An 8,935-nucleotide genomic window follows, 5' to 3' on the forward strand; every position below is an offset into this window, starting at 1 on the left:
TAAATTTGTAGCCAGTTTTTTAAACCAAAATCGTCGTAGTTTATGTGAGCCACCTACAAATTGCGCTGATCTAAAGTAATGATTTTTGTCGCATATGGAGTGTTTTTTACCGATCTAAGATAATGGAATGACTTATTTTGAGCTATAGCAAATATGACCCATAAACTTGGCCAGCAACAAAAAATAAGGTGGAAAATAGAGTTTTAGTCACTAGCGCCTTATGTGACTGGCTCACACAACTACGTTCTTTTTTAACAAAATATTAGCTACAGCTGATCCATATAGATGGGACATCTACTTCAGTCAAACCTACTTTCCTAACAATTAAATTTAAATTTGGAAACTTTACTTATTGTGTTGCATAGTGACCCAAACAATATCCTTATAATATTTAAGAAATAACCGAAACCAACCATAAATTTTATATGAACTTTGAAGACGAAAATAGCTTGGTAATTCGGTTCACTATCATAATTTAATATCTTTAGTTTTTAGATAAATCAACATATGCCCTTGGTTCAATACTTTTGGAGTAATAATTATTTCACAAATCTTCAGCAAAGGTGCATTTGGATACTAACTTAAAATATACCAAAGATAATACTTAGTTACTTAATTTCAACCAGTCAAAAAGAAATACAAAAATATTGAAGAGTCCATTAAAAGTGCATTAAAAGATGAGGGTTTTCTTAGACGTAACAATTATATAAACGGTACTTCAACAATTCAATTTCAAAACTTCGTGATCTTATTTCACGTGATTTATTTTTTAAGTTATTTGATTCTGCAAATACACCTAAATTTAGATTATCAATCAAGTAGATTTTGCCTGTAACGTGTCCTCTATATCAAGCACTACACCCACTAACTTCCAAATCTCATTTCCCACCACCCCTAAGCTGTATACGTATCTCTCTCAATCAGTCTAAACATAAACACAGACGTAGCAGAATCTACACACACATAGGAATTTACATTAGACACTCATACGATAAATGTTTACCCATCTCATGATCTTTAAGCTGTAAGTAAAGAAAATAACCTTATAAATAATGGAACATGGGGCATAATAACTAATATAGATTTAAATGTTTATCGTAAATTTGTTAAATACCTAATCCTTTGAACCTCACGATTATAAAGTAAAATTCTATTTAAAAGACAATTTGTTTTTTTTTCGTGTAAAAAACCTTCCCCCACACATGCTCCCCCTCCAAAAACTCCCCCCTACAACGTTAGACCTTTGGATATCGGTTTGAGTTTCAAAACACGTTCAACGTACGTTGTTAAACTAGCAGTGTAGATATATTCAAGAAGATCAAAGAACTAGGTTTGGTACATAAAGTAATCACAAACATGCATCTTATTAAATCATTAGTACTGTAAGACAACCTGAGATGCAGGAAATGTATTGAATACTGATAAGCTTCAAAGGTAACATCACATAAGCAGTCTTCGTATTGGCTATCTAGATTCCTAATCTTCTTGGATTGTATTACAAGTGTGTTAATGTTAGGGTTTAATGTATGCAAATGAAACTGCAATGTCCTACTTCCTGAACACAACCTATCGTGAGCATTAATATTTTCTTTATTTTATTCGTTTGGTAGCATTTTTATTAGATAATTACAGTATTTCATTAATATTAAGTTCATAAAGCTTTGGTTTGATCAGCTGTTAACAACAATGGTTGTGACTATAAGACAACCTTAGATAGTCCAATCGTTAAACACTGATTCTAATAACTACAGTCACTTAATCTTTATGGATTTAAATTACACTTATTCAAGGAGTACTGCAGTACACTCCTTTTTCATTAGAAGCAAGATAAATATGTGGATAAAATCAGCATACGTATTAAATAGTATAATTTTCTAAAATAATTCAAAGCAATTCAAAAAAAAAAGTGAGCCACTTGACCAGTAAATGAAGTAGTTACAGTTAAGAAGCATTATCCTAAAACCTAACAATATATGTCAAAGCTAATGTTTTTATAAATATTTCATGTTTATCTTCTCCTTTATGGTAATAATTTTGCTAAATGACAGGCAATAGCTTCATTTCAATTCAATGAAAGGTTCATTCGGAACTCGACAAGCATTCTACTGCATTTAAATGAATGGAAAAATAATGTTTTACAAATGAATTCAATCAGATTGCAAACAAAATACCGAACGTGTTCATGACAGTTTAAGGTTGAAGCCTCATTAAAACCTCATTATTGTTCAAGCTTCACCAACAAATCTATACATTAGTGATGAGATGAAAAGAGTACTTTGGCACATGCATTGTAGTTGGTTGATTTATATATCAGTATTTTAGAGTGTTCATTGAAACAAACTTCAATTAAAAATTATCAGTAGTAAAAAGCTGACATGCGTTAATTGGTATTCTGTTTATAACACGTGTATTATAATCTTGCGACATGTTTTACTTTAGAATATAGCTATTTAACATTTGGGAATTTTAAGTTTGATCAACTTTAATTTTTTTTATATCCAAACCTGATGAGTGTGAAGATACGGCAATTGTCGCTGACATCGGAATCTCATCAAAAGTTCGTTTCAGATGCGTTTAAGTTTCAAACTGCCATAATTGAACATTTATATGAGTTTGATGATAGGTTGTGGGTACCACGTATTGGTGCCCCCGAGATCCCTTTTGTAATTTACTCAGATATTTTTCAAAAATAATACGTGTCAACATTATGATAGTTCTTACTACTGAAATAACTACTGATGATTACAAATAATAGATGGATTCAACTGCTCCATGATAAATATAAAGAGAGTAACATGCTGATATACCTTGATAGACACCCATATTAACATCAACAGTAACCGTGCAGTTAAGCCGTAATTACGATTGAATGGTTTTGTCAGCTAAGCTGAAAGTAGTATTACACTTTTTTTTTAGCTAAGCTGTAAGTCTATTACATTGTTTGCCAACCGAGCTTTAAGTACTATTACATTGTTCTGTCAGTTAAGCTGTAAGTACTATTACATTGTTTTGTCTAAGCTGTCTGTACTATTACATTGTTTTGTCAGTTAAGCTGTCAGTACTATTACATTGTTCTGTCAGTTAAGCTGTCAGTACTATTACATTATTTTGTCAGCTAAGCTGTAAGTACTATTACATTGTTTTGTCAGTTAAGCTGTAATTACTATTACATTGTTTTGTCAGGGAAGCTGTAAGTACCATTACATTGTTTTGTCAGTTAAGCTGTAAGTACTATTACATTGTTTTGTCAGTTAAGCTGTAAGTACTATTACATTGTTTTGTCAGTTAAGCTGTAAGTACTATTACATTGTTTTATCAGTTAAGCTGTAAGTACTATTACATTGTTTTGTCAGTTAAACTGTAAGTACTATTACATTGTTTAGCCAGATAAGCCGTAAGTACTATTGCATTGTTTTGTCAGTTAAACTGTAAGTACTATTGCATCGTTCTGTCAGCTGAGCTGTAAGTACTTTTACATTGTTCTGTCAGTTAAGCTGTAAGTACTATTGCATCGTTCTGTCAGCTGAGCTGTAAGTACTATTACATTGTTCTGTCAGCTGAGATGTAAGTACTATTGCATCGTTCTGTCAGTTAAGCTGTAAGTACTATTACATTGTTTTGTCAGTTAAGCTGTAAGTACTATTGCATTGTTTTGTCAGTTAAACTGTAAGTACTATTACATTGTTTAGCCAGATAAGCCGTAAGTACTATTGCATTGTTTTGTCAGTTAAACTGTAAGTACTATTACATTGTTTAGCCAGATAAGCTGTAAGTACTATTGCATTGTTTTGTCAGTTAAACTGTAAGTACTATTACATTGTTTAGCCAGATAAGCTGTAAGTACTATTGCATTGTTTTGTCAGTTAAGCTGTAAGTACTATTACATTGTTTAGCCAGATAAGCCGTAAGTACTATTGCATTGTTCTGTCAGTTAAGCTGTAAGTACTATTGCATCGTTCTGTCAGCTGAGCTGTAAGTACTATTACATCGTTCTGTCAGCTAAGCTGTAAGTACTATTGCATCGTTCTGTCAGTTAAGCTGTAAGTACTATTACATTGTTTTGTCAGTTAAGCTGTAAGTACTATTACATTGTTTTGTCAGTTAAGCTGTAAGTACTATTGCATTGTTCTGTCAGTTAAGCTGTAAGTACTATTACATTGTTTTGTCAGTTAAGCTGTAAGTACTATTACATTGTTTTGTCAGTTAAGCTGTAAGTACTATTGCATTGTTTTGTCAGTTAAGCTGTAAGTACTATTACATTGTTCTGTCAGTTAAGCTGTAAGTACTATTGCATCGTTCAGTCAGCTGAGCTGTAAGTACTATTACATTGTTCTGTCAGCTGAGCTGTAAGTACTATTACATTGTTCTGTCAGTTAAGCTGTAAGTACTATTGCATTGTTTTGTCAGTTAAGCTGTAAGTACTATTACATTGTTCTGTCAGTTAAGCTGTAAGTACTATTGCATCGTTCTGTCAGCTGAGCTGTAAGTACTATTACATTCTTCTGTCAGCTGAGCTGTAAGTACTATTGCATCGTTCTGTCAGCTGAGCTGTAAGTACTATTGCATCGTTCTGTCAGTTAAGCTGTAAGTACTATTACATTGTTTTGTCAGTTAAGCTGTAAGTACTATTACATTGTTCTGTCAGTTAAGCTGTAAGTACTATTGCATCGTTCTGTCAGCTGAGCTGTAAGTACTATTACATTGTTCTGTCAGCTGAGCTGTAAGTACTATTGCATCGTTCTGTCAATTAAACTGTAAGTACTATTACATTGTTTAGCCAGATAAGCCGTAAGTACTATTGCATTGTTTTGTCAGTTAAACTGTAAGTACTATTACATTGTTTAGCCAGATAAGCTGTAAGTACTATTGCATCGTTCTGTCAGTCAAGCTGTAAGTACTATTACATTGTTTAGCCAGATAAGCTGTAAGTACTATTGCATTGTTTTGTCAGTTAAACTGTAAGTACTATTGCATCGTTCTGTCAGCTGAGCTGTAAGTACTATTGCATTGTTTTGTCAGTTAAGCTGAAAGTACTATTGCATTGTTTTGTCAGTTAAGCTGTAAGTACTATTGCATTGTTTTGTCAGTTAAGCTGTAAGTACTATTGCATTGTTTTGTCAGTTAAGCTGTAAGTACTATTGCATTGTTTTGTCAGTTAAACTGTAAGTACTTTTACATTGTTTAGCCAGATAAGCCGTAAGTACTATTGCATTGTTTTGTCAGTTAAACTGTAAGTACTATTACATTGTTTAGCCAGATAAGCTGTAAGTACTATTAAATTGTTTTGTCATCTAAGTTGTAAGTACTATTACATTGTTTTGTCAGTTAAGCTGAAAGTACTATTGCAATGTTTTTTTCAGTTAAGCTGTAAGTACTATTGAATTCTTTGTCAGTTAAGCTGAAAGTACTATTGCATTGTTTTTTCAGTTAAGCTGTAAGTTCTATTACATTGTTTTGTCAGTTAAGCTGTAAGTACTATTGCATTGTTTTGTCAGTTAAGCTGAAAGTACTATTGCATTGTTTTGTCAGTTAAGCTGAAAGTAATATTACATTGTTTTTTCAGTAAAGCTGTAAGTACTATTACATTGTTTTATCAGTTAAGCTGTAAGTAATATTACATAGTTTTGTCAGTTAAGCTGTAAGTGCTATTACATTGTTTTGTCAGTTAAGCTGTAAGTACTATTACATTGTTCTGTCAGCTGAGCTGTAAGTACTATTGCATCGTTCTGTCAGTTAAGCTGTAAGTACTATTACATTGTTTTGTCAGTTAAGCTGTAAGTACTATTGCATTGTTTTGTCAGTTAAACTGTAAGTACTATTACATTGTTTAGCCAGATAAGCCGTAAGTACTATTGCATTGTTTTGTCAGTTAAACTGTAAGTACTATTACATTGTTTAGCCAGATAAGCTGTAAGTACTATTGCATTGTTTTGTCAGTTAAACTGTAAGTACTATTACATTGTTTAGCCAGATAAGCTGTAAGTACTATTGCATTGTTTTGTCAGTTAAGCTGTAAGTACTATTACATTGTTTAGCCAGATAAGCCGTAAGTACTATTGCATTGTTCTGTCAGTTAAGCTGTAAGTACTATTGCATCGTTCTGTCAGCTGAGCTGTAAGTACTATTACATCGTTCTGTCAGCTAAGCTGTAAGTACTATTGCATCGTTCTGTCAGTTAAGCTGTAAGTACTATTACATTGTTTTGTCAGTTAAGCTGTAAGTACTATTACATTGTTTTGTCAGTTAAGCTGTAAGTACTATTGCATTGTTCTGTCAGTTAAGCTGTAAGTACTATTACATTGTTTTGTCAGTTAAGCTGTAAGTACTATTACATTGTTTTGTCAGTTAAGCTGTAAGTACTATTGCATTGTTTTGTCAGTTAAGCTGTAAGTACTATTACATTGTTCTGTCAGTTAAGCTGTAAGTACTATTGCATCGTTCAGTCAGCTGAGCTGTAAGTACTATTACATTGTTCTGTCAGCTGAGCTGTAAGTACTATTACATTGTTCTGTCAGTTAAGCTGTAAGTACTATTGCATTGTTTTGTCAGTTAAGCTGTAAGTACTATTACATTGTTCTGTCAGTTAAGCTGTAAGTACTATTGCATCGTTCTGTCAGCTGAGCTGTAAGTACTATTACATTCTTCTGTCAGCTGAGCTGTAAGTACTATTGCATCGTTCTGTCAGCTGAGCTGTAAGTACTATTGCATCGTTCTGTCAGTTAAGCTGTAAGTACTATTACATTGTTTTGTCAGTTAAGCTGTAAGTACTATTACATTGTTCTGTCAGTTAAGCTGTAAGTACTATTGCATCGTTCTGTCAGCTGAGCTGTAAGTACTATTACATTGTTCTGTCAGCTGAGCTGTAAGTACTATTGCATCGTTCTGTCAATTAAACTGTAAGTACTATTACATTGTTTAGCCAGATAAGCCGTAAGTACTATTGCATTGTTTTGTCAGTTAAACTGTAAGTACTATTACATTGTTTAGCCAGATAAGCTGTAAGTACTATTGCATCGTTCTGTCAGTCAAGCTGTAAGTACTATTACATTGTTTAGCCAGATAAGCTGTAAGTACTATTGCATTGTTTTGTCAGTTAAACTGTAAGTACTATTGCATCGTTCTGTCAGCTGAGCTGTAAGTACTATTGCATTGTTTTGTCAGTTAAGCTGAAAGTACTATTGCATTGTTTTGTCAGTCAAGCTGTAAGTACTATTGCATTGTTTTGTCAGTTAAGCTGTAAGTACTATTGCATTGTTTTGTCAGTTAAGCTGTAAGTACTATTGCATTGTTTTGTCAGTTAAACTGTAAGTACTTTTACATTGTTTAGCCAGATAAGCCGTAAGTACTATTGCATTGTTTTGTCAGTTAAACTGTAAGTACTATTACATTGTTTAGCCAGATAAGCTGTAAGTACTATTAAATTGTTTTGTCATCTAAGTTGTAAGTACTATTACATTGTTTTGTCAGTTAAGCTGAAAGTACTATTGCAATGTTTTTTCAGTTAAGCTGTAAGTACTATTGAATTCTTTGTCAGTTAAGCTGAAAGTACTATTGCATTGTTTTTTCAGTTAAGCTGTAAGTTCTATTACATTGTTTTGTCAGTTAAGCTGTAAGTACTATTGCATTGTTTTGTCAGTTAAGCTGAAAGTACTATTGCATTGTTTTGTCAGTTAAGCTGAAAGTAATATTACATTGTTTTTTCAGTAAAGCTGTAAGTACTATTACATTGTTTTATCAGTTAAGCTGTAAGTAATATTACATAGTTTTGTCAGTTAAGCTGTAAGTGCTATTACATTGTTTTGTCAGTTAAGCTGTAAGTACTATTACATTGTTTTGTCAGTTAAGCTGTAAGTACTATTGCATTGTTTTGTCAGTTAAGCTGTAAGTACTATTGCATTGTTTTGTCAGTTAAGCTGAAAGTAATATTACATTGTTTTGTCAGTAAAGCTGTAAGAACTATTACATTGTTTTATCAGTTAAGCTGTAAGTAATATTACATAGTTTTGTCAGTTAAGCTGTAAATGCTATTACATTGTTTTGTCAGTTAAGCTGTAAGTACTATTACATTGTTTTGTCAGTTAAGCTGTAAGTACTATTACATTGTTTTGTCAGTTAAGCTGTAAGTACTATTGCATTGTTTTGTCAGTTAAGCTGAAAGTACTATTGCATTGTTTTGTCAGTTAAGCTGTAAGTACTATTGTATTGTTTTGTCAGTTAAGCTGTAAGTACTATTGCATTGTTTTGTCAGTTAAACTGTAAGTACTATTACATTGTTTAGCCAGATAAGCTTAAGTACTATTGCATTGTTTTGTCAGTTAAACTGTAAGTACTATTACATTGTTTAGCCAGATAAGCTGTAAGTACTATTAAATTGTTTTGTCATCTAAGTTGTAAGTACTATTACATTGTTTTGTCAGTTAAGCTGAAAGTACTATTGCAATGTTTTTTCAGTTAAGCTGTAAGTACTATTGAATTCTTTGTCAGTTAAGCTGAAAGTACTATTGCATTGTTTTTTCAGTTAAGCTGTAAGTTCTATTACATTGTTTTGTCAGTTAAGCTGTAAGTACTATTGCATTGTTTTGTCAGTTAAGCTGAAAGTACTATTGTATTGTTTTGTCAGTTAAGCTGAAAGTAATATTACATTGTTTTGTCAGTAAAGCTGTAAGTACTATTACATTGTTTTATCAGTTAAGCTGTAAGTAATATTACATAGTTTTGTCAGTTAAGCTGTAAGTACTATTACATTGTTTTATCAGTTAAGCTGTAAGTAATATTACATAGTTTTGTCAGTTAAGCTGTAAGTGCTATTACATTGTTTTGTCAGTTAAGCTGTAAGTACTATTACATTGTTTTGTCAGTTAAGCTGTAAGTACTATTATATTGTTTTGTCAGTTAAGCTGTAAGTGCTATTACATTGTTTTATCAGTTAAGCTGT

The sequence above is a fragment of the Macrosteles quadrilineatus genome, unplaced genomic scaffold (assembly GCF_028750875.1).
Source record: "Macrosteles quadrilineatus isolate MER2022 unplaced genomic scaffold, UCM_ALF_1.0 Scaffold_4__1_contigs__length_99947679, whole genome shotgun sequence".
NCBI classification, from domain to species: Eukaryota; Metazoa; Arthropoda; class Insecta; order Hemiptera; family Cicadellidae; genus Macrosteles; species Macrosteles quadrilineatus.